Source organism: Ips typographus, linkage group LG11 (assembly GCF_016097725.1).
Source record: "Ips typographus isolate SLU linkage group LG11, UJ_Ityp_2.0, whole genome shotgun sequence".
Classification (NCBI taxonomy): Eukaryota; Metazoa; Arthropoda; class Insecta; order Coleoptera; family Curculionidae; genus Ips; species Ips typographus.
Window position 1 is genome coordinate 4,100,098 of NC_138432.1, and position 27,925 is coordinate 4,128,022.

Sequence of the window (27,925 nt, forward strand, 5' to 3'; positions counted from 1 at the left end):
CAAAAAGCTTCCAACAGCTTTCAAAACTGTCTTAAAGGTTCCATCAGAAACCTCTAGAAACCCCAAAAGATTTTAGAACACACTCGAAACTTCCAAATGGTCCTAAAGCAGTTGAAAAGCATTTCAAAAGCTACCCAAATGGACTGGAAATTTCCTGAAGTAGTCTAAAATTATTTAAAAAGTTTTCAGAACAGTCTGGAGGCTTCCAAAACAGTCTAAAGGCCAACTGCTCCTAGAGCAGTCGAAAAGCATTTCAAAAGCTACCCAAATAGGCTAAGAGCTCGTAAATGTTCCTGAAGTAGTCTAAAAGCATGCAAACCGTTTCCAAAACGGTCTAGAAGCTTCCAACTGTTCCCAAAACAGTGTAAAGGCTTTCTGATGATTTTATAACAGTCTAAAAACTTCCAGAACTGTCTGGGAGCTTCAAACTGTTCCCAAATTATTCTAAAAACTGTCCGATGATTGTAAGACAGTTTAAACGCTTTAAAAACTGTCTAGAGACTTCCAAATGCTTCTGAAACAGTCACAAAGTATTTCAAAAGCTGCCCAAATAAGCTAGAATCTTCTAAATGGTCTTTAAGTAATCTAAAAACAATCAAAAAGTTTCCAGAACGATTCGATGTTTCTAAAACCGACTTAATTTTTTCAAAAGTGTCTAAAAGCTTCCAGAAACATGGAGAAACTCCCAAAAAAATTCTAAAATATTCTAAAAACTCTCAAATGGTTCTAAAGCAGTCGCAAAGCATTTCAAAAGCTACTCAATTTTTAAATGCTCCTGAAGTTCCAAAACGGTCTAAAGGCTTCCAGATAGAGAAACTCGGACCTTCAAACTGCTCAAACCGACTAAAATCTTTCAAAAGTGTCTAAAAGCTTCTAGAAACCTCTAGAAACTCCCAAAAAATTCTAGAATAATCTTTCGTATGCCCCTAAAATAGTCAAAAAGTATTTAAAAAGCTATCCAAACAGGCTAGGACTTTTAAATGCTCCTGAAGTATTCAAAAGATTTCCAGAAGGGTCCACAAACTTCCAATTGCTACCAAAACAGTCTAAAAGTATCCAGTTAGTTAAACGGTTTAGGAGCTTCAAAATTCTCCTAAAACAGACTAAAACTGTCTAAAAGCATCGAGAAGCTTATAGAAACTTCCAAAAGCTACTAGAACAATCTAAAAATTGACATAAATTTAACAATTTTATTTCAACAGCCAATAATTCGGTTAGTATGACAGCTACAGGGTGGCTCAAAATATCAATCTGTAGGCCTTGAAATCCTTTTTTGATCACTCTATATAGAGGCTGTAGTGAATATGTCAAATAACTTTAATTTAATAATAGTTAATAATGGCATAAATTTGAGAAATTTTAATAGTCAATAGCTTGGTTACTGTTACAGTTACAGGGTGGTTCAAACCATCATTCTGTAGGTCTTTAAATCATCTTTTTATCACCCCGTATAGTCTTTATAATAAAAATGTGAAATAATTGAGTTATTTTGTGATTAATACAGATTTGAGTGAAGAAAGTCTAAATTTCACAATTTTCACTTTAAAGTAAAAAAATTTGATTACCATTACAGCTACAGGGTGGCTCAAACCATCAATTTGTAGGTTTTTAAATCCTCTTTTAATCACCCCGTATAGTCTTTATAATAAAAATGTGAAATTTGAGTTATTTTGTGATAAATACAGATTTGAGTGAAGAAGGTCTGAATTTGACAATTGTCACTTGAACAGAACAAAATTTGGTTGCTATTGTTATACAGGATGGCTCAAACCATCAATTCGTAGGTCTTAAAATCCGCTTTAAATCACTCCGTATAGTCTTCATAATAAAAATGTGAAATAATTGATTTATTTTGTGATAAATACAGATTTGAGTGAATAAAGTCTAAATTTCACAATTGTCACTTTAATAGTAAAAAATTCGGTTACCATTACAGCTACAGGGTGGCTGAAACCATCAATTTGTAGGTTCTGAAATTCTCTTTTGATCACCCTGTATAATACCTGCAACAAAAATGTCTACAATTTATTTGTTTTGTCATAAAAACAGATTTCAGTAAATCAAGTCTAAATTTCACAATTTTCACTTTAAAGTAAAAAAAATTGATTACTATTACAGCTACAGGGTGGCTTAAACCATCAATTTGTAGGTTTTGAAATCCTTATTTGATCACCCTATATAATACCTGCAACAAAAGTTTCTAAAATGTATTTGTTTTGTGATAAAAACGGATTTCAGTGAATAAAGTCTAAATTTCACAATTGTCACTTTAACAGTAAAAAATTTGGTTACTAATACCGCTACAGGGTGGCTCAAACCATCAATTTGTAGGTCCTAAAATTCTCTGTGTTCACCCTATATAATACCTGCAACAAAAATGTCTACAATTTATTTGTTTTGTGATAAAAACAGATTTCAGTGAATGTCTAAGCCTAAATTTCACAATTTTCACTTGAAAGTAAAAAAATTTGATTACTATTACTGCTACAGGGTGGCTCAACCATCAATTTGTAGGTTTTGAAATCCTCTTTTAATCACCCCGTATAGTCTTTATAATAAAAATGTGAAATTTGAGTTATTTTGTGATAAATATAGATTTGGTGAAGAAAGTCTGAATTTCACAATTGTCACTTTAACAGTATAAAATTCGGTTACTATTATAGCTACAGAGTGGCTCAAACTACCAATTTTTAGGCCACAGTAAATATGTCAAATAACTGAATTCCATCGAGGTATGGAAATTTAAAATTATACATACAAATTTCACAATAAGGAGAGAGATAGAAGTATTGCAAATCAATGCTCTCAACTCTGTAAGTGACTGTGCGAAAACGGATTTGACATTTGACAGTTGGTTAAAGACGGTCACGTGACCAACTGTTGAATGACGTCACATTCTTTTTGACACATATGTCGTATAAATGTCCATAATTGTATAGTAGGTGTCATTAAATTTTCACTTAGGGTTGTAAAATAGTTTGTGCGTAAAATGCTTCTTACAACAGTCGTTCCGTAATAAACAATTTTCGTGTACAATTGTACGTAATTACACATGGCCACAAGTCGTTTATTGTAAACCGCCCACGTAATTTTCGTGACAAAATACGAAAATTCGATAAATTTAAGTGGATTCCGACATAAAACCGCACCCTTGTCGACCAGCGTGGGGCTCGAATGAATAGAAAATATTTGCGGAGCTTTTCCATTAAAAAGTAAATTTTATTCCCGGGTTATCGCGTCCAGTTCCATTTTATACTTCTTTTGATGTTTTTTAAATGAACGTAGGGGGAGCCAGCATTCTGAATAAGACCGTTTATGCTAGAAAATCGAATAACTTCTGGATATTTACTTTCCTTTCGAATGGACTGCCCGCGCTATATGTTGCACGTCCATCGACGTGTTAAGTGTCCTAGAAAGGGGGTGTTGTAGTTCAGATCATTTTTAACTGACACTACTTTTTAACGTCCAATCAAGAGAAAATAAGATAATTTTGTAATATTTCCTAGTCAAACTAAAATTAAACATATTGGTGTACCAAAGTAAATCGTGAAGAGTTTTATATGTTTATGGTCGTAGCCCTAAGGTTAAGGGATGCGGATTTAAAATAACAATGTATCTGGTATAAACAGGTTTACATTCGATTTAATTCCCTTAAGAAAACACTTTTTTGGCTGGATATTTTTTTTTGGGGTTGTTATTACAGGGTGGTCCATTATGGAAAACCGATACATCTGAAAATTTGCCAGTCATTGGGGGCAGTTGATCTAAAATATTTTATTTTATATAATATTTTATTTAAAAAAGTTTATAGTTTGATCTGAATTTTTGAAAATTTACCACAAATTCAGTGTTTATGTTAGAATTAATAATGTTTTTACACAATACAGCCCAAAGTGTCTAGAATATTGTGTAAAATTTTCATAAATCATATAATATGTATTTTCTCACTTTCTGTTATACTGAAAATATAACAACAAACGTCTTTATTTTAAATGAAACACCTTGTATATTGTTGCTTTTTTAGATTCTACGAGAACTTCTAGACATATTTTATGTATGCTGTCATATTCCTATCTCTATCCCTTTTAACAATATTTTCCATTTTATGAAATTAAATAGATTTGAAAATCATAAAAATTATTGACTTTACAATTGTCAACAAATCAAGAAACTTAATGAAAACTCAAAATTGATTTTGAAATTCTGAAAACTGAATATTATCTTTCAAATCCCAAAAATTTACTTGAAAATTTACAATTCATCTGAAAACTACGAAAACTGACCAAACTTTACTTGGAAACTGAAAATTGACTTTAAAATCGTGAATACTGCGCTGAACAACTTAAAATTGGCATCAAAATATTCTTAAAAATCATAAAACTTTACTTAAAAACTAAATTTTGACGTCAAAATCACGTGTACTGTCCTATTGAACTTAAATTAACTTTATGAAAACTTGAAACCTGTAAATTGACTTTAGAATCATGGAAACTGACTTGGAAACTAAAAATTTAATTTAAAATCATAAAACTGTACTTGAAAATGTCCAATTCATCACCAAATCATGAAACCTTCACTTGAAAACTGAATATTGACTTTAGAATCGTAAAAATTGAGTTGAAAACTAAAAATTGTACTTAAAGGTAATACAATTTTACTTTAGCCAATTTTGATTTCAAATCCACATGAACTGTCCTAGAAAATTGACTTAAAACTTCATGCAATTTTACTTGAAACTAACAATTGACATCAAAATCAAAAAATGTAATTAAAAACCATGCAATTTTACTTCAAAACCAAATTTTGACGTCAAAATTATTTGTACCGTCTTAGAAATTTAAAATTGAATTTGAAATCATAAAAATTGAGTTGAAAATGTCCAATTCATCACCAAATCATGAAACTTTACTTGAAAACTGAAAATTGAACTCACTGCCTGAAAAACTGTGATTTGTTTCTTGAAAGCTGGTTATAATGGCAAATAGAATCTATCGTAAAAATACAAGGTGTTTCAGTTAAATATAACAACCAAATATTATCGGGAGATGGTTTAGAAAGAGATTAAAATAGAGAAAACCATAGAATTAGAAGATGGTTTGATCCAAACGTAACAGTCACGTTGTTTATATTAAAACTATAAGAAAATGTAATAATCTGGTATTTTTTGGGGATTGTTAAATTGTAACAATATTCCTGGTAATTCGAGCAATCATTAGCCTGGGGAAAAAATCCAGAGCTGTTAGGAGTTATCAGCTAAAATGCACACCATAGGATAATGCCGGACAATCAGAATAAAGGGTCTCGTCCCAGCCAGCTTCGTTAGTCTAAAAAGTCTGTTTCTGCAAGATAAGAACCCTCTACTTAAGCCGGGTTGTTTCCACCCTCCCGGATTTTCCGTATTCCGGGGAAAAAGGACTTTTCCTTAGTAGGTAGGTATCGTTAATTTTCTTAACGTGCAGGACCGCACTCAGTCCTGAATTTTACGTTCAGTATTCTTGTTACATAAATTTAAAGCCGGTCCTGCAAGCTATACAGGAATATTATAGATATTTTAGGCGGAGAAGGGCCGTGAATGTCCTATCTACAACATAGTTACGACCCTATCATCTGAAGGGCCGGCCTATTTTTTTGTTATCTTTTATACAGAATTGTCGATGGTTGGATTACTTTAATTGAAAAATTTAATTCAATTTTTACTTTCAAGAATTACTTTTCAGAAACATTAATTGTTATTGATTTTTTTTCAGAGAACCTCAGAGAGGTATTGTGTCCTTAAGGGCCTCAAAAGGAAGAACAGATATTTGCTTGTCATGTCAATTTACGTAAATTCAATCCCCCGTAACTCGGTTATTTGGCAAAATTAGGGGAAATGTTAACGGATAAAAATTGTAGAGAAATTAATTATCTACATAAACCTTAAAGGGGTATTTTGTCCTTAAGGATCTCAGAAGGGAGATATTTGCCTAGAAATATTTAGTGGGCGTAAAGTGGCAGAATGTCTACTTACTTCAATCCTCTGGAACTCGGCCACATGACAAAATTCAAGAAAATATTAAAGGACAAAAAAACAAATTGTAGAAAACTCACCTTCTATACTGTTGGTAATACCAAAAGTTCATCGATTCGTGAGTACCATTTCCAACTTCAAAAATTTGCTTATAGACGTATAAAGTAACATGAATAATTGTGTGGTGACAAAATATCACTGAAAGTAAGATTTTATAGCTCTATGAGCCGGGTTTTAGCAGTCGCATTCTATAAGACAACAGTCAAATACTATTCCAAACCTACAACTGTCAAAACTGTCACTCATAGACATATGAAGTGGCTTGAGTTACATCTGATTTTAGAGGTAAAATATCATTAAAAACGCACTTTATAGCTCTACGAACAGAGTTTTGACAGTTGCACTATATGAAACAGATGTCAAATACAATTTTTATTAAACAACCTTGTTTCAACTGTCAAAGCTTCTCTTATAGACGTATAAATTAACTTAAATTCAATCTGGTTTATTATTATTAAAAATTACTCGAAAAATATTACTCCTAGCTGCACTTTGCTCGGCTCTATGAGCCAAGTTTTAATAGTTGTGACAGCTGTCAAATATTGTTTTGACAAAATAAAACTTTGTTTTTTCTGTCAAAACTTTTATTATAAAGACGTATAAATGGCTAGAGTTTAATCTGATTTAAGTGATAGCAAAATAACCATTAAAAACAGCACTTTATAGCTCTATGAGATGGGTTTTGACAAATGCAATACTGTATGTGCTGTTAAGACCCATTTAAACAAACTCCTACAAACTATCAAAACATCGATCATGGACATATAAAACAGATTGAGTTTAATCTGGTTCAAGTGGTAGAAAAATAGCATTCCAAGCAGCAGAGTTGAAATTGGTTTATGTGGTGGCAAAATATCATTTAAAAAAGTACTTTATAGCTCTATGAGCCGGGTTTTGACAGTTGCAATGTATGTGACAGCTGTCAAATACAATTTCAAACAAATTGTGATTCAATAATTACTTTTTTTTTGAGTAATTGCTTGTCTACCAAAATTTTTGCTTTTTAGGTAAATTCAATTTTTTACCAGATTAATCAATTAAAGAACCACTGTAAATTAACGAATAGGGGAAAAAACTCCAGTTTTGGAGAGGAGCATCCCTTAAAAGGTATTTTAATTTCGTTTGAAGCAGGAAACAGGATTGACAAAGAGAATTCATTTCGGCTGTAAACAAAGAGTATCAAACAAACGGTCCATTGGAAGAGTGTCATTGTAGGAATGCAATAGCAGATCAAGATTGGATTTCTACCGTCAGGGGTCAGAAAATCGCTAGTCTAATCTCGATTTGTACGAAAACACCCCCGCACCGCCCTTTCTTAACGCTTTGTGTACATTTTTATGAAATTCTTTACCAGTTTATTGTGCAGGGTGTCTTCTAAAAATTCGAAAAACCCAATTTATATAGTACAGGTAGGTGGGGGAACTAAAGACGTTTTTTCAAACCACAACACCCTGTATCTCGAAACTTGGAGACCAAAAATGCTACTTTGACAATTATTTATGAACACCTTGTATAGAGTGAATTACTAACAAATTTCCAGTTTATTTACCCATTTTAGGTTAGGTTAGGTTCGAATAAAGGTTACTAAGACTGTGACTTATTTTACACAATGTTACAGTCAAAATAATGTTAAACTAATCGTTTTACCTCACTTTCTTGGCACATTTTGCAGAAATGTCTTCTTTACCTAAAACCAACATTTTCCTGTCTGGTTAAAATAGTTATTTGCGGAACAAGTGCAGAAAGTACATCGTTTTTGCACGTCAGAGGAAGTTGATTACAAAGACAAACAAACAAAGACAAAAAGAGGAACATTATTGCACTAGTGTAAAAAAGAGGAACTTTTTGCACTCAAAATCATTGAAAAAAGTGTACTTTTTTGCATAGTTTTATAAAAAATATTAATTTTCAATCCATTTTGGTTTTGGATTAAATTTACCAACAACTATAATAAGTTACCCTAGTCCGAGTGCTAAAAAACTGTAATTTAGGTAGTTTTGGTGCACTTTTTCACTAAATTATAGATAACTCGCTTATTTGGAACATTCTGTATAAATACATCGTATAACAAAAGAAAGCTAATGAATGAGGCTATCACGTGACGTTGCGCGGACACGGCTAAGTATTACAGTTTGGCCGCTAGAGGGCCTGAAAATTGACCAAATATTTTGGGAGTTTTTTGCTGATATCTCAGTAACGGTTTGAGTTAGGACAATTTTTAGAAAGCAGTTATGTACCCCGGTATGACGCATATTTTACTACACATAAACATTTTGAAAAAAAAAATTGCAATTTTCGACCATTTTTAGTTTCGGATTAATATCCCCAAAAACTATAAATTAACTGGCAAAAGTGTTGATTTCTAGGTGGTAAACTAGCTTTACGACCCTTTAATAGAAGCTTGGCAACTGTGTCAGATATTGAGAGATTCACCCTCTCGTCTGGCTGCAGCGCGTGGACCAAAAGGGCGGGGAAAGGGGGTGAAAAAAGCCCCTAAAACTGATAAACGGGGGGCGCGTAGTGTAAAAGAGCCTTCACTTGATGCGAGTTTGATTTGCGAACGTTAATGAATCCCTGAAATTTCACCATTAAAAACCAGAACTTTATGGTAAAATAACAAACACAGAAAAATTGTGTATCTTATCTCAAGGAAGCCAATTTTCAAATTCAATTTACGTGGAACAAAGCGCCTCCTCCCTCTCTATGCTGTGCACCCTCTTCTTTTGTTTCTTGTTTCGACTCAATGGCGGGGAACAACCCTTTGAAATTATCCATCCCCTTCCTGTAACTACACGCATAAACTAAATTACAATAAGCCACTAATTTGGTTGGAAAAAGTGTGCGTTTCAGTACTAAATGTAATAATTTAAGGCTGAATTTTTGGCCGAAAAATATGGCACGCCACTGAATATTTTGCTTTTCCTGCAAAATATTTCGCCGGTTAAGTTTCCCAGGTCATATAAAATATTGCTGAGGCTCCCGACCGGGAATTTCAACTTTTGCAAAAACGTTGAAAACGAAATTCAGTCCCTTTTCTCTTGTTATGTGTATTTAATAAAGGGCGGACCGAAATTTTATCGATCCTTTTAATCCGCAAAAGTCGTCTTTACAGCTCCATAGAATCAAATTTGACAGTTCTGACGTTAGGGCTCTCATAACTGTCAAAATCCTTTAACCAGTGACCTAAAACAATGAAATTTGAAACAGTGGCTTATTTGAAGAATTTTCGTGGAAGTTGTGTTTTAAGCTCCATGGAGTCAAATTTGACAGTTAAAGAACATTTTAACACTTTGCTTGCGTCACGTGACATCTGTCATAACTGTCAAAAGTCACTCACCATTCACAAGTGACCTAAAAGTATAAAATTCCAAATAAGAATGTTTCTTTAAGGAATTGCACTTTAAGTTGTATTTACAGCTCCATGGACCCAAATTTGACAGTTGCGATATTGAAGCACATTAATACGTTGCTTGCGTCACGTGACAGATGTCAAAACTGTTAAAATTCACTCACCAGTGACCTGAAATTATAAAATACCAAAAAGATGTGTTTCTTTAAATAATTGCACTGTAAGTTGTATTTACAGCTCCATGGAGACAAATTTGACAGTTGCGATATTGAAGAACACTTTAATACGTTGCTTGCGTCACGTGACACATGTCATCACTGTCTAAACTCACTCACCAGTGTCCTGAAAGTATAAAAATCCAATTAGGTATGTTTCTTTAAGGAATTGGACTTTAAGTTGTATTTGTAGCTCCATGGAGACAAATTTGACAGTTGCGATATTGAAAAACACTTTAATACGTTGCTTGCGTCACGTGACAGATGTCAAAACTGTTAAAATTCACTCACCAGTGACCTGAAATTATAAAATACCAAAAAGATGTGTTTCTTTGAATAATTGCACTGTAAGTTGTATTTACAGCTCCATAGAGACAAATTTAATAGTTTCGATATTGAAGAACACTTTAATACGTTGCTTGCGTCACGTGACACATGTCATCACTGTCAAAAGTCACTCACCAGTGTCCTGAAAGTATAAAATGCCAAATAGGAATGTTTTTCAAAGGAATTGCATTGTAAGTTGTATGTACAGCTCCATGGAAGCAAATTTGACAGCTGCGATGTTGAAGAACACTTTAATACGTTGCTTGCGTCACGTGACAGATGTCAAAAATCACTCACCAGTGACCTGAATGTATTAAATGATAAATAGTCGTGTTATTTTGAGGAATATTGCACTGTAAGCTATGTTTACAGCTCCATGGAGCCAAAGTTGTCAGTTCTGACGTTGATCGACACTTTGATACGCATGCGACTATACGTCACAACTGTCAAATTTCGCTCCATAGAGAGAGAGTGATTTTTGACAACTCTTAAAAAACATATCAGTTATAATGACACAACTGTTAAATTAAACTCTATGAAGCTATAAATACAACTTGTAATGCGATTTATCAAAGAATTGATGATGCAACTAATATGCGTATTTCAGTTGTATGTTAACGCTGAATGAGTTTTGACAGTTGACAGCTGTCTGGTGACGTAAGCCACATATCAAAGTATCACTGTGCTTTACAAATGTCAAATTTGGTGCTCTATTGAGGTGTAAATAACAAGCTATAACTGTTTTGCATTTGATAGTTTTATGTCACAGCTGAATGAGTTTTTATAATTATAACATGTGTCACCTGACTATAAGCCATGCTGTGAAGTGTCATACCTGTCTAATTTAACGTCTTAAACTGTCATTTAGCGTCACAACTGTCAAACTTAACTCCACGGAGTTACGAATATCAATTTGCGGCGTAATTTCTAAAAGAAACGCGATTATTTGACATTTTTTTGTTTTACGGCACTGTTTAATGAGTTTTGACAGCTGTCAGGCGACTATAAGCCTGTCATTACACGTCAAAGCTAGTTCAGTTTGTCAAAGTGGCCAACGGTTTTTAAAAATATCGGGCACAGGGTTCCCAGATTTTTGGATTTTTTTCGAAAAATAGAGATTTCTCCGGAGGGAAAAATATTGACAAATATTTATCAATAACCTCAACCAACAACTCCTAACGAAGTTGTCATAATAACCAAATTAGCATTTGTCAAATAAGGACATCATTAAAGCAACAGAATAAACCTACCGATTTGAAGAAAACGGAGAAAGAGGGAGAGGCAATTAAAGAAGATAAGAAAAGAAAAATGACAGTTAAAGAAAGGAAATGAGATAGATAAAAAAATAAGAGAGGAGAAACGCAAAACAGTTTATAAATCGGTGGATTTGACTATACATAGCTATTGTAATCCGATTATACCAATTTGTCTACATATTTCCCCTTTTAGGACAGTTTATGAGGAACGCACTATACCTTCAAAAGTTGTGGGAGTGTACTAAAATGTTGTATTCAAGTTTGGTGTGCACAACAGTGTTCTAGGCCGATTTTCTCAGTTATTAGTGTATTTTTCATATAAACTCTATCTACACAACAGAAAACAGAAGTTTTAGGCTACATTTTGACGTTGAAACGAATCTCCTAACTGCCACAGGAACCAAGTTAAGAACTGTGACATCTTTAAAAAGCTTGTTCACTTGCACTGCTCTATTTCCCGTCCAATATCTCGGTTATTTGTGTTTTTTTGAAAAAAACTGTATTTAGGTAAAATAAAGGTAAAACTACGAGCTACATTTTGACGTTTTCACGAAATTTTTACCTGTCATAGTAACCAAGTTAGCACATGTCAAATAAGTCATCTTTAAAGAAGAGAGTTTTTGTGGTATATTTTAAACTGAACTACAGTTACTTCAAATCGACTTTTTCCTGTTTAACAATGTTAATTCGTTTGAGAAAAATACGTGCGTGATTCAAATAATTATCGCACAGTCATAATAAGATAAGAGCAATTTAAAAAGCAATTTCTTCTGCTTAAGTCTAATGTATGAATTAGATTGGTCGTATTAAAAAATTATTAAATTTTTCTAATAATTAAGAAATGTATACGCTTGCAAATTGCATGCTACTGGATAATTTAAGAGGTTAACGATTCTTTATTGTATAGTTTATTACGCTGTTACTAAAGTAATTGTTATGATGATTATTCATTTGGATGAACACCGCATTTTTCATGTTTTGACTCTTTTATTTTGTTTTAATTTATTTACCGTTACCACTATTTTCTGATGTCTCGAATAGATAATTGTCCACATTATACAGGGTAATACTGGCCTGTTTTTTTGACATTAAAAAGTAGCAAATTTGTGATTTCTTGTGCTTATTTCATGCAGGATTATGCATTGGATCCCTTCTGGTTTTAAATTTAAAAAAATTCTAAATTGCACAAAGACTGTAGCTTCCTTAATTGAACTCCAATCGATTTCGTTTAAACGCCATTAGAAAGAGCATAAAAATACTACAAAATTAGGTGAAAATTTAGTATATCTAACTCTTCACGTTTTCGAGATATTTAAGGTCAAAGTTGCCTTTGACACATTCAAAAATTTGTAAGAAAATAGTTCTTTGTAAAAACAGTTTTTGTTTTTATTAAGAAATTGCGAGACTTCTCATCAAAAAAATTAAAACTAATTTCGAAAATTCTGGTTTTGTTTTCGAAATCTCCTAAAGGACTCGATCTGCAGTTGTCCTACCTCCTATTGCACCTCCAACATGCAATTATAGGTTAAAATTGCACCAAACAAAAACAGTATTGGTATATACTTTTTTTTAATGACCTTCTTTCGTCCTTATGACTTTATTTCAGCACAAACACAACGCAAATGTATGATACAATGTCCTACGTCAACAAACTAACCTCTGTGCCTGATGGGACACCCGATATTTTATTAGGTTATAGTACGACTTCTTCTTCTTCAATTGCCTTATGCTGTTTGGACGTTGGCTATTAATATGGTGATTTGAACTTTACTAGCAGCTTGTCTAAGCAATCAGACAAGCTGAGTTTCTTTTTCAATCTGGACCCCTTCCACCGTCCACTTTGCCCTGAAGGATAAGCTGCTGATGGCCAACGTATTCCAGTTTCTTTTTCTTTACCATGAATGTGACTTCTTGTTGTTTCCGAGAGTACTTCTTCGTTTGTGTATAATATACAATCCACATTTCAAAGACCGAGATCTTTTTCATAACTTGTTCTGTAATGATAGTTGGTGTGCAACATCTGGTGACATACATACTCAACTCTATGATTTAGAATTCCCAAATCTAGGATCATTCGGTAGACACCGATCTGCTTGGTGAAAAATAGTGAAGTTTTGTTTTTTGTTTATCAATCCCAATCCAGGGTACGTCTAACTTGGGTTCCAGGGCACTCCGGTGTTAGGGGAAACGAGATCTCCGATATTGATTGGGAGGTCCCATGGGCTTCTTTCCAAGAAACAACTCGAAATCCCTGATGGAATTATCCAGAAAGGAGTGTGACAGGACTTCTCACGGGTCATTGTCAGATGAGAAGATACATGCACATTCTGGGTCTGTCCCAGGATCCGGAACGTCGCTTGGGTCTGGAAGACGAGGAAACTCCGATACACGTTCTCACACAGTGCCCGGCACTTGCGACGATCAGAGAAGAGCTTTGGGGTAAAAAGAGCTTAGATATATTCAAAGTACCCGGCCAAGGAGGCTTTGCTGCTTTCTCAGGGCTACCGAACTGGAGGGGTACTAGCTTGTGATGGGTCACAATGGGCTAGCGGCCTAAGTGTCTTCTCCGAAGGAATCTAACAATATCATCATCATCCCAATCCTCTGACCGGTTTCGCTGTATTACGGCTCATCAGAGAGGCTATAGAGGTTGATAACCAAAGAAGAAAACCTTCATTCCAGTATAGTCAACTAGATGCTAGAAATGATAGTTGTTGTGCAACATCTGGTGACATTTGTACTAACAGCCCCATTAATGCCGCATCATTCGGAGAGATTTTTGATTTGAGTGCAGATGTCACCAGATGTTGCGCAACAACTATGTCATTGTATTTCTGTTGAGTATACTGGAATGAAGGTCTTGTTCTTTGGTTATCAAGCCCTATAGCCTCTCTGATGAGCTGTAATACGGTGAAACCGGTCAGAGGATTGAGATTGATAAACAAAATGTGTCTGTCATGGTTCATGCTTCTACTCCGTATAGCAAGACTCTTCTAGACTCTGAAGATCTTCAAGACTACTAGCTACGATGACAGTGTCATCTGCGTATCTAACGTTATTGACGAGTTCTCCATTCATCTTGATTCCCTCTATGGCATCACAAAGCGCTTTGAAAAGGCGTATTTGAATGTCTTTTGATAATTCCCCAGCTTCGTTTAAATTTGCAAATTGATCCCAGTATAGACTTGTTAAAATTCTAATATCTTTAGAGTCTAGCCCTGCAGTTTTAAGAAGTTTCACAAGTTTTCTGTGCTTTACGTTGTCGATGGCTTCTGAAAAGTTGATGAAAGATACATATACATTTGGTTCATGTCCTTGCACCTCTGCATAAGCACCTGTAAGGAGAAAACCGCCTTTCTGGTGCCGAAGCCTCCTCTGAAGCCAAATTGGGTCTTTGGTTGATTCATGTAGCATACAGAATATCAGAATATTGATGAGTTGTGAGTCCACAAAACTCACTAAAGGGAGGAGTAATTTTTCTAATTTTAATTAATGGAAATGTGGATATAAGCGGCAACATCGCTATCGATCAGAACGGGCGTAAGGGCAGTCCAATCAAACCCTGTGCGTGACAACTCTCACTCTTCGAGCCCTTTTTGCATCCCTTCGTTCCTTATGCGGCGCACGGTTCCCCTCTCACCCCCCCCCGCTCCTTTTCCCTGCCCCTGTTGCCCCCCCTCGAGACGTGTTTCCGCTTTTCGCTACCCTTTTTGTCTCCCCCTATATATTCCTTTTATTCGTCCCGACTACCCCTTGCAAAAATTTCTATAATGCGATCTACGATGAAATATATTTCGTTCGTCCCTTTGTTCCTCTCGGGTTTTGTTTTAAGGTCTGTATTTGTATGAATATGGATTGTTCGGACAAGGGTTCAGTAAGCTGTTTTGGGTAGAACCGAGTAACACTTTACAGGTCACGTGAGGTTTTTGTTTGCATAATCATGACAGAATTGACAAATCTGGGAATTTTCGTTTGTGATTATATGACGTATTTGACATTGACAACATTGACATTTGGTGTGTCGAACTGTCAATGTTGTCTTTCAATTGCCTTTTCATCATCTTAACATATTGCAAAAATAGTGTTTTGACCTGTTGTTTTAATGGCTTTTGATAGAATAGAATGCAACTACACTAGTTTTACTAGTTTTTCGCTAGACTTTTTAGTCAGCGGGCCAGAAAACGCGAGTATTGACTGAATTGACAGTTGAAAATGACAATTGACACTTGACAAATGAAGGTTTAATTTTTTCCCGGAAAATTTCAGATTTGAAAGTTTCCGCGTTTCCCACTCTAATCTTGAATTTCTAAGACAAGCGATTCTTCAATAAGCTGTTTTGGGTAGAACGGAGTAACACTTTACAGGTCACGTGAGGTTTTTGTTTGAATAATCATGAATTTCTCAGACAAGCGATTCTTCAATAAGCTGTTTTGGGTAGAGCCGAGTGACACCTATTAGGTCACGTGACCGTACCTGTCCTGCCTAAGGATTTATGGGGCAATTATTTTTGGATGGGCGCCCAATGGCGACCGCCGCCCAGCGGCATATGGCGCGTGCCCCTTCATTTGTTTTTGATAGATTTATTTCAATCGCGTTTTATGGCCAACCCTGATAACTTAATTTGCCAGTCATACCGGGTGTTTTAGGTATAAAAAGGGCAATTAACGTGTATGATGATCCATTATACAGGGTGGTCCAGTTGTAAATGTCAATAAGTCATCATAAAAAAATAATTTTACATGCCTATAAACTTCAGTCATAACTGTCAAACTGATCAAACTTGGAACAAATACTTATAAACTTACGGTCATTCTGTGATTTTAATGACGTTTCTCAAAATGGTCCAGTGACGTAGATACTCGACTTCGGGTCACGTGACTACTTTAGTAATGTTAAAACTAAGTTTTTTTCAATTTGAACTCTGACAGCTTCAATGTGACGTGTCCGACATTTTTCAAGTTCAAAACTGTATTTAACATTGTCACGTGACTGTTTTGATTGTTGACATTTGAACTTTGACAGTTTTCAAATACTTTTTTTCAGGGTCACCTGACTGGTTTATGAATTTAAACTTAAACACTTTAAATTTAACATTTCCCAACATTTTCAGGTCTAAAATTGTATTTGTGAGCGTCTCGTGACTGTTTTAATCATTTTTAAACTACTTTATCAATTTGAAGTTTGACAGATAAAATTTGACGTCCGAGATCATTTTCAAGGTGAAAATTGCATTACTTAGAATCAGATTTTTGAAAACAATTTAAAATTTGACAGTTTGATCCCTGTCAAAGGTCATTAAGCGGATCTTGAATCAAACTAGTGTTTTAATGGGATTTATTGTTAGAAATTACTTTTTCGCCAAACAAAAAGTAATCTTACTTCATTATAATTATCCTCTTAATGGAAAAAGTGACAGAGTGCACCAAACTGCTATTTTTAAAAATAAGGAATTTTTTAGTGTTTCATGACAGTTATTTTGACAATTGTCACGTGATTGTCTAAGTAAATAGTGCCCCAGGATCACGTGCCAACTGTCATTAATGTCAAAACTGTCAAATCTTGCCCAAAAGCTGTAAGAATATAAATAATAAAAACTTAAAATCAGCTTTCTTGCAATAACTGAAAGAGGAGTGTTTTAGCGTTTTATTACAGTTATTTTGACAGTTGTCACGTGACTGTCTAAGTAAATGGTGCCATAAAATCATGTGCCAACTGTCATTAACGTCAAAACTGTTCCAAATCTTGCCCAAAAGCTGTAAGAATCATGGATAAAAACAACTTTCTTGCAATAACTGAAATAGGGAGTGTTATAACGCTTTATGACAGTTGTCACATGACTGTCTAAGTAAACTGTGTCCTAGAATCACGTGTCAACTGTCATTAACGTCAAAACTGTCAAACCTTGCCCCTAGACTGTAAGAATCATGAATAAAAACAACTGTCATGCAATCACTGAACTAAGGAGTGTTTTTCGCGTTTTATGACAGATATTTTGACAAATGTCACGTGACATTCTAAGTAAATAAGCTCCCAGGTTCACGGGTCAACGGTCATTAACGTCAAAACTGTCAAACTAGACCAAAAAATAGAGGAATTATGGATGAGAACCACTTTTTTGCAGTAATCGATATATGAAAGACTTTTTGCGCCTCAGAGCAGTTATTTTGACAGTTGTCACGTGATATTCTAAGTAAATAGTGTCCTGGGATTACGCGCCAACTGTCATTAACGTCAAAACTGTCAAACCTTGCCCCTAGACCGTAAGAATCATGAATAAAAAACAACTGTCATGCAATCACTGAACTAAGGAGTGTTTTTCGCGTTTTATGACAGATATTTTGACAAATGTCACGTGACATTCTAAGTAAATAAGCTCCCAGTTTCACGGGTCAACTGTCATTAACGTCAAAACTGTCAAACCTTGTCCGACAACTGTAAAAATCATGGATGAATAGCTTCATTGTTATAACTGAAATAAGGAGTATTTTAAAGTGTTATGACAGTTATTTTGACAATTTTTACGTAACATTCTAAGTAAATAATGTCTAAGGACCACGTGTCAACTGTCATTAACGTCAAAATCGATCAAAAACTAGAGGAATCATGAATGAGAATCGCTTTTTTGCAGTAATCGATATATGTAAGAGTTTTGCGCCTCATAGCAGTTATTTTGACAGTTGTCACGTGATATTCTAAGTAAATAGTGCGCGCCAACTGTCATTAACGTCAAAACTGTCAAATTTTTCCATCCGTCACATGACTGTCTGTGTGTAAGTAAAAGGTGTCTCAACATCACGCGCCAACTGTCATTAACGTCAAAACGACGTTGGCGCGTGACTGCAAGAAAGCTTTTTCAAATTGTGTTTTTTAGAGCTTCATGTCTAGACTGGGTAAAGTTTGAGAGTTTTGACATTTATGGCAATTGTCACGTGATACTAAAACACCATTTTTTTAGACATGTTGACGTCACGATGACGTAATTTGACAGTTAACCATAATGTTACTTTGTTCAATTACGTCATCATTACGTGATTTTAGGACAGATTTTTCACTAAACATTTTTAACAGTTGACAGATGACGTATGTTTATTTGACCATCTGACAGACTACTGACATTTACCAGATGATTTCTGACAGACGAAGGTAAATTTTAATGAATTTCGATTATTAGTATTGGAGTGTTTCAGCTTTTAAGGGTCTCGTTAAGGCAAAACTGCTTTTTGCCAAAACATTTTCCAGTTTAAAAGGTTTTTCTGTCTCTCTCTGCAGTATCAGTAAACAAAGACAAAAACAGTGATTTTCCTACATTATTTCACTGGGAATAGAGTTTGTTTCATACGCTACATTTTGGAAAGTTATTCCTATTGTCCCATAATAAATAATTTTGTAAATTTTTCATATTTTTTTCTTTTGTTTGCATTTTTTGTTACCTGTTTTTAATGTTTTATTTTTTAGGTCTTATTTGTATAGAAGCTTCCAAATAATTCCAATCAATAAAATTTGAAAAAAAAAATCGAATTTTGAGCTTAATTTAATAATTTTTGGTCACATTTCCTCAGGTGTCCATAAACCATGAACGAATATTTGGGATCAAACCATTTCGGTAAATTTAGGTTTCTTTCTTAATACACTGTCTTACCATATAATTTTCATTCCCAAACTAACTGAATGATTAATGAAATATCGGAAAAAGCCATACATTATATCATATTTAACTTTCCATCCAGAAATTCCGCAAAATATCGATGCCGGAATTTATATAAAGAATGATAAATGGTCGTTCTCCATCCAAACTTGACTTACTTACACATTATCAATTTTTTCCCCGATTTACTTACAGACGCCTCGGCTATCCGGGGCCCCTGAAAGGCCCCAGATTTTGCAAAATCATCCTCTATAGACGAGGAAGATGAGCTTAAAAAGTGTCGATTTAGCTTGTTTTTGACTGCATTATACGGTGATTTATTATCGTTGGGCGTCAAGGAAAATCACCCGGGAATTTAAGCGTCAGAAAAATATCCAAAGTTAAAAAAAAAACTGATTTAGTAGTAACAATCTTTATCTGGAAATTGAAATCTTTCGATTTCTGGATCTGGACCCTGTCGATGGCAACAATGGAGCCAGGTAATTGGTTTCAGCCTTTTTTCGTCCCAACTGATTTGTCACACATTCTAAAATTACTTAAAATATTGCTATAAATTCAAGTTTAAAAAATATTGAACCTAAGTAAGTAGGCCTGGAAATCTCGAAAACTGAAAGAGATACTGAGTTAGTTAAATTATGGCAGAATTTTGAATCCGCTTTAAAAATCGATTTTAGAGATATCCGAATAAAAAAACACCCACTCTTTTTCTGATTACAATGATATGGTTGACTCGAGAAATTTTTTGAACACCCTGTATGTGTTCAATTGTATTGAGGATAGCACAAGGTGAAAGAGCAGTTCAAAACAAACATTTTGAGGTTTTTAGAGTCACTTCAACTCCAAAAATGGCGATAATATGGGATTTTAAAATTTTTATGCAATTTTCACAAAAAAGTCAAATATCTCGACAACGGTTAGAGTTACGGAAATTTGGCAAGATACTTAAAATGTTCAGAGTGACTTTCTGCATCTAGATCATTAGGTTCATACCAACTTAAAATCGAATTTAATATTTTCAAATTTAATTTTTTTGAACACCTTGTATATATTCAATCGTGATGCGCTTAGCACGAGATGAAAGAGCAATTTAAGAGGGACATTTTGAGCTTTTTACTGTCGCTGAATCTCCAAAAATAGCCGAGATAGACAATTTTCAAAATTTGGATGCAATTTCCAAAAAAAGTCCCATATCTGTAAAACGGTTGGAGTTACAGAAATTTTGCAAGAGTCGAAAAAGGTTTAAAATGAGCATTCAGCACCCAGTGGACTAAGTTTACACCCATTTATAACCGGGTAAATGGTTACCACAGCAGAGCCTTAGTTTCAAAATGAACTATTTTCTTCGTTTTTTGAACACCCTGTATATGTTCAATCGTGATGCGGTTAGCACGAGATGAAAGACCAATTTAAAACGGACATTTTGAGCTATTTACAGTCGCTGAATCTCCAAAAATAGCCGAAATACACAATTTTCAAAATGTTGATGCAATTTTCAATAAAAGTCCAATATCTCGAAAACGGTTGGAGTTACGGAAATTTTGCAGGAGCTCAAAAAAGTTTAAAATAATTTTCAGCACCCAGTGGACTAAGTTTACACCCATTTAGAACCGGGTAAATGGTTACCACAGCAGAGCGTTAGTTTCAAATGAACTATTTATCTATTTGTTTTTTGAACACCTTGTATATGTTCAATCGTGATGCGGTTAGCACGAAATGAAAGAGCAATTTAATACGGACATTTTGAGCTATTTACAGTCGCTGAATCTCTAAAAATAGCCGAGATACACAATTTTAAAAATTTTGTTGCAGTTTCCAAAAAAAGGCCAATATCTCGAAAACGGTTGGAGTTACGGAAATTTTGCAGGACTCTAAAAAGGTTTAAAATAATTTTCAGCACCCAGTGGACTAAGTTTACACCCATTCAGAACCGGGTAAACTGTTACCACTAGCAGAGCGTTAGTTTCAAAATGAACTATGCTTCTCTTTGTTTTTTGAACACTTTGTATACGTTCAGTCGTAATGCGGTTAGCACGAGATGAAATAGCAATTTAAGACGGACATTTTGAGCTGTTTACAGTCGCTGAATTTCCAAAAATAGCCGAGATACATAATTTTCAAAATTTTGATGCAATTTCCAAAAAAAATCCAATATCTCGAAAATGGTTGGAGTAACGGAAATTTTGCAGGAGTCCAAAAAGGACAACTCTCTGCACCCAGTAGACTAAGTTTATACCAATTTAAAACCGGGTAAAACCAAATTTTCAAAATTTGTATGCAATTTTTCAATAAAGTAAAAAAGGCACATATCTCGGAAACGGTTAGTGTTGAATTTGAAATTTTCAAAGAGACCAATAAAGTTCGGGATGACTTTTTTTTGTGGATTTATTTGATGAGACACATGAAAATTACCACTTTTTATTCTCTAGACTTTTCGGTTTTTGGTTACCTACCATCAACGTTTTAATTTACCTTAACCTAACTATTTATTTTATAATAACGTATATTCTTTATTTGGTTTGTCTGTTGGAAAAATTGCAAGTTAGTGCTTTTTTGCATTGAAAGACGTGAAGAAAAATAATGAAAAAAATAATTGTTACTGTGTGTGGAATAACTAATTAATTGTTAAAAAAAACAAGCAAAGTGGAAGAAAAATTTAAAAAATTGGTTATTTTTAAGAAAAAATGGAAAATGCAAGTTGCAGAAATATTAAAAAAAGAACTAAAAGTAGATAATCCTGAAAAATAAAAAAAAAACAGAAAAAAATAGTTATAATTGATATTAAGTAGTTTTGAAAATAGTCTTAGAAATTAAATTTTCTTAAAAATACTAAAAAACAAGTTCAATATTTTTAAAACAATATTTTCTTTAATGTAATGAAAATCATAGTTTTAAAAAAAATACAAAAAGTACACTTAAAAAAAAATTACATAAAATTTTGGAGTAATTTTAGGTTGAGTAAAACGGCCCTAAAGTGGGGAAAGCTCCATTTTTATTTATGCTTACTAACCACCCCTACACCGGGCGGAAAATTTACAATTTAAAATAAGGGTGAGAAACCAGCCACCGTATTGGTGAAGAAAATTCAGCCCTTAAGGTACGGTCTTGCGCTTTTACCGCATTTCAAAAAGGGTATTTTACATACGTGAATTTTTATTGGAAGGGATTTACATAAGTTGGGTTAAGGGAAGGGGTGTGCGTTTTTTAAGGGGTGACGCAAAGGGTAGGGTTTTTTTTTTAACAAATGAAGGGTTAGAATAGTCCCTTGCGTGACAGTAAAAAGGATTGTTGGTTGCAGCTGTGTATTTTATACGAGAAATAGTTTTTGGTGTAATTTTTTAAATTATTTCTTGTTTTTTTTTTACCAAATTGTAGCACAATGTGGAATCTTAGTGTCTTTTCTAGGTGAGTTTTTAAAATTTAATTTATTTAATATCACTATTAATTAATCAAAACAATTTAGTAACATTTTGCATTATATTACGTAGTATGCGAAACATACTAGTCTATTCTTCAACAAGGGTATAATAATGGTTATTATTCGTGATGATGGTAAAGGATTATTCTGAAGAGAAACTTAATCGAATCTTACATGCAAGGTATACAAGGGTGTTTTATTTGAAATTTACACCCAGTTTAGTGCAATGTCATGTTCAATCTTTCACCCTGTATATCTTGGAAACTGTATACTTTTTGTATGGTTGTAAAGTAGGCCATGGCAATGACGTTTTGCTCTTTTATTCACAAAAAATTAATTGGAAATATCCACTCTGGACTTCAAAGGTGAACTAATTTTGCAATGCGGAAAGGTAACTTTACCAACCTCAGTGCGAAAAAGTAACTCACTCCCACACTGAAATAAACCCGGTAAAGTGCACTTTACCGCACACGAGTAGGTAAAGTAATTTTTTGTGGCAATCATATATCATTCATTTCACCATTAAGGAATGTCATAGGAAATTTGTTTCCAAAAAAAAAAACTGGTAATTAAATGTTTAAAAGCTTAATGAAATAATATCCGCTTTCTGCCCGTAAATATCTCGGTATTAATAAAGCGTAAAACCGTAACGTTTATACATAAAACAGCGTTCGTATTAAATTTGTAGGAATTTTAAGAATTTCATGTCCGATTCCAAGTTAATTAGCGATTTGTTCTCTGTAATTCCAGAAAATTAAAACCCATAACCGTAGCATATTGGCGGGATTCATTTTAATAGTGTATGCATTACGTAACTAGTGCTGTAAGAAACATTTTACGCACGAATCCGCGTAGCGGAGTGTAATTCAATAAGTGCGTAAAATCCCTTATAGCATGTGTGACGTACTTTACCTACGACCAAGTGTAAAGTCTTGTTTTCGCTCACCTGTGTTTCTGGCAGTTCAAATTTGTACACCACTTTACTCCCTGATCTTACCTGATTTAGTAGTGTTTTTTATGTCGTTGGATGGGAAATTTAATGAGGATTCCAAAAATGTGCTTAAAACTGTCATTTTCTCACCACAAGTGGGCTTTACAGGCGATTTTGTTTTTGACTGTTCTTTCAAAATATGTTACTGGCAGTTCAAGTTTTCACACCATTTTTCTCCCTGACTTTACCTGATTTAGTAGTGTTTTTTATGTCGTTGGATAGGAAATTTAATGGGGATTCCAAAAATGTGCTTAAAACTGTCATTTTCTCACCACAAGTGGTCTTTACAGCTGATTTGGTCCTTGACTGTCCTTTCAAACTATGTTACTGGCAGTTCAAATTTTCACACCATTTTTCTCCCTGACTTTACCTGATTTAGTAGTGTTTTTTATGTCGTTGGATAGGAAATTTAATGGGGATTCCAAAAATGTGCTTAAAACAGTCATTTTCTCACCACAAGTGGGCTTTACAGCCGATTTGGTCCTTGACTGTCCTTTCAAACTATGTTACTGGCAGTTCAAATTTTCACACCATTTTTTTCTCTGACTTTACCAGATTTAGTAGCGTTTTTTATGTCGTTGGATAGAAAATTTAATGAGGATTCCAAAAATGTGCTTAAAACTGTCATTTTCTCACCACAAGTGGGCTTGACGGACGATTTTGTTTTTGACTGTTCTTTCAAAATATGTTACTGGCAGTTCAAATTTTCACACCATTTTTCTCCTTGAATTTACCTGATTTAGTAGTGTTCTTTATGTAGTTGGATGGGAAATTTAATGAGGATTCCAAAAATGTGCTTAAAACAGTCATTTTCTAACTGCAAGTGGGTTTTACAGGCGATTTGGTCCTTGACTGTCAAGCTGTAGTTTCTGGCAGATCAAATTTTACCTACGACCGAGAGTAAAGTCTTGTTTTCGCTCACAACTTACTCCTAAACTCACAAAAATTTAGAGTAATTTTTTTCATAAAACAGCATATTTTCAACGTATTAATATTATATTTTTATATTTATTTTTTTCATATTTCACATCACATTATTCACATGTTTTCATAATGAGTAGAAAATGTTGTTTGATATGATTTATTAATTTATTAAAATTAATAATAAAGTTTGTTGTTTCATTAAAATTCAATCCCAAATTCAAACATGTAACTATCTAAAAAATAATTTACCAAACATATTTTTTTTTAAATACATGAAAATTTCATTTAGGTGTTTTGTCCTTAAATTACAAAATTATAAGATTTTTCAAGTAAGCGTACCTTTGTTATTTAAGAAGCTATCAAAAAGTTTTATTAAAGAAAGTTATAGCAAATTTCATGCTATACAACATTGTATTTAGGTGTTTTGTTCTTAAAAGCCTCCTCAAGGAGTTACAGTGCAAAAAGTGACAGAATGCACCAAAGTGCGCTTTTTCAATTAGTTCGATTTTTCAAGTGAGCGTAGCTCCGTTATTAAAAAAGCTATTAAAAAGTGTTAATATAGAAAGTTGTAGCAAATATCATGCTTAACAAGATTGCATTTAGGTGTTTTATTTATAAGGACGTCCTCAAGGAGTAACAGGGCAGAAAGTGACTGAATGCACTAAAGTGCTGTTTTTCAATTGAGCGTAGCTGTGTTATTTGAAAAGCTATCAAAAAGTGTTATTAGAGAAAGTTGTAGTAAATTTTATGTTCTACAAGATTACACTGAGAACTATTTACAATGTTGCAGTGGAATTGTGGCAAAAGTAACGTCGTTTTTTATGGTTAAAATATTGTAAATAGAGAACGGGACGAGTCCTGAATTGAAAATGGCGGTTGAATCCTGCAAATCCTGGTGGACACATGTGGCCGACCGCCGAACGTGTATATCCATGCATTGTCAGAAAAGCGGGAAACATTTTCCACCCCTATTTTATGTAAGCTCCTTGCGTATTCACTGGGGAGAAATTTTCTTAACATTTCCAGGCCCTGGATTATATTTCCGGACAGAAAACTTATAACGCCCGCAAGCAAGGGAAATAACTTGGCTATTTTCCCATAGAACTGGCTTAAATACATAACATACAATGTGAAAATGCAGTTTTGTTGCGAATATTTATTACCCAAAAAAAAAAAACATTTTGTTTGAATATCCGTATGGTGACATAACCTAAAAAAAGTTTTGATTAAGTTAGAAATTCATGTATAGCAGAAATCAAAGTAAACTGGAATGACGTAGGTAAATAAATTGAATTGCCAGAGGGAATTTTAAAATCCTGTTCTGGAAATTTTTCTTAAATTAAAAATAAGAAAAAACAAAGATTTTATACGTCTCTTACAAAATTTTCGTAACTCGAACCGTCTCCGAGATACTTGACTTTTTTTGAAAATTTTATAAAAATTTTTAAACATCCATATCTATGTTGTTTTTGGAGTTTTAGGGACTGTAAAAAGCTTAAATTGTCCGTTTTGAACTGTTCTTTCATACCATGCTAACCACAGTACAACCGAACATATACAAGGTGTTCAAAAACAATTAAATTTTCTATTAAAGTTTTTCCAGTTGTGAGCGCGTTTACCCGGTTCTAAGTAAGTGTAAACTAAATCCTCTGTGCACAGAAAGTCATTCTGAACATTTTTGGTCTCTTGTCAAATTTTCGTAACTCTAACCCTTTTCGAGATACCCGATTTGTTTACATTCCTTTTTGTAAATTTGCATTTAAAATTTAAAAATTTCGTATTTCCTTCGTTTTTGGGGTTTCAACGTCTGAAAAAAGCTGAAAATGTTTCTCTTGAACTGCTCTTTCACTTCGTGCTAACCACAACACGATTGAATATATACAGGGTGTTCAAAAAATGAAAAAAAAAGTTCAATATTAAACTACATCTCTGAAAATTGTGACTGCATTTGCTCGGTTTAAAGTGAGTGTAAACCTAGTCCATTGGGTAAAGAAAGTCATTCTGAACATTGATGGTCTCTTGCAAAATTTCTGTAACTCTAACGGTTCCCGAGATACTTGATTTTTAAACTTTTTTTGGAAATTTTATCAACATTTTGAAACATCCATATCTATGATGTTTTTGGAGTTTCAGCGACTGTAAAAAGCTTAAATTGTCCATTTTGAACTGCTCTTTCACTTCATTCCGACTGCAATACGATTGAACATATACAGATTCAAAAACAATTAAATTTCCCACTAACGTTTTTTCAGTTGTGAGCGAGTTTACCCGGTTCTAAGTAAGTGTAAACCAAGTCCCCTGTACAGAGAAAGTCATTCTGAACATTTTTGGTCTCTTGTAAAATGTTCGTAACTCTAAGCCTTTTCGAGATACTCGATTTGTTTATTTTTTTTTTTGTAAATTTGCATTTAAAATAAAAAAATTTCGTATTTCCACAATTTTTGGGGTTTCAACATCTGAGAAAAGCTGAAAATGTTTGTCTTAAACTGCTCTTTTACCTCGTGTTAACCGCAACACGATTGAACCTATACAGGGTGTTCAAAAAAACGAACACATACACATACACAATATAAAATAAAATCTGCCAGTTGTGACTGCATTTACCCGGTTTAAAGTGAGTGTAAATCTAGTCCATTGGGTAGAGAAAGTCATTCTGAGCATTGATGGTCTCATGCAAAATTTCTGTAACTCTAACCGTTCCCGAGATATTCGACTTTTTTTACTTAATTTCTAGAAACTGCATTAAAATTTCATATCTTTGTCAGATTTGGGCTTTGAGCAACCGTAAAAAGCTCAAAATGTTTGTTTTGAACTGCTCTTTCACCTCGTGCTAGCTGCAGCATGATTGAACATATACAGAGTGTTCAAAAAACCAAAAAAAAAAAAACAGTTACAATCGAAACTGAAACTTTGCTAGTTACGACCGTGTTCACCCTGTTCTATGTGAGTGTAAATCTAATTCACTGGGAGCAGAAAATCAATCTGAACAATTTTGGTCTCCTGCAAAATTTCCGTAACTCTAATCGTTTCCGAGATATTCGACTTTTTTGGATATTTTATCAAGATTTTGAAAATTACTGTCAAATATAGTGTCGTATGTTCTTCTTAGTAATTTTCTTTTAAATGTCTTTTTACAGGATTTACATTTGTATTTTAGTGTAAAGTTTTATTTTAGTTTTTTTCACGATTGCGTCAAAATTTTAGTGTCACGTAGCATTGTGACCAATATTTCATTCTCATTCATCTTAATTGTAAATAATTGCAAACCCACCTGACCTTTTCCTGTAATATTCAAGTTTTATACAATTTAATGGATGTCAATACTGTTCAATTTTGCTTCACATTACTTTTTGTTTTTGTGGAAAATCTCCTTAAGACCGTGATTCATTTGAACGGAATTTCGTCATTATTGACATGATTTTTGTTCATATTTTAATTAACCACTGTACAAGTTAAAGGCCATTATTACAAAGTTTAGTTAAACTGAAATTTTACAGTTTAATTGAACTTACACTCAATTAAGCCTTAATCAAAAAATTAACTGCAAATTAAGGTTTAACTGTGTAAATTGACCCTTAAATAGACAGGTTTTAACAAAAAATAGATTTTGTCCTTATTGTCGTTATAATTTTTGTAAAATTTAACTGTCAGTTTTGAGGTGCAAAAGCACATTTTTAGTTAACAACTAACTTTTTAATATTTCTTTTTTAAACGAGGATTAGTCAATTAGTGAATT

General features: G+C 33.7%; 1 protein-coding gene and 1 long non-coding RNA gene across 3 annotated transcripts in view; one reads left to right on the top strand and one right to left on the bottom strand.

The window, feature by feature from the left end:
- RnrL (Ribonucleoside diphosphate reductase large subunit) overlaps positions 1–27,925 on the bottom strand; it is a 93,769-nt gene that overhangs the window by 49,060 nt on the left and 16,784 nt on the right. The window lies entirely within an intron of this gene.
- Positions 1–27,925, top strand: part of LOC145735894 (uncharacterized) — a 61,494-nt gene that overhangs the window by 28,300 nt on the left and 5,269 nt on the right. The window contains exon 1 of one of the 2 annotated variants that reach the window (XR_014179782.1): positions 22,134–22,261. The exons of the other annotated variant lie outside the window; for it this stretch is intronic. This is a non-coding gene — a long non-coding RNA (uncharacterized LOC145735894). Of the gene's footprint in view, positions 1–22,133; positions 22,262–27,925 lie in introns of those variants that run through there. 2 annotated transcript variants of the gene reach the window in all.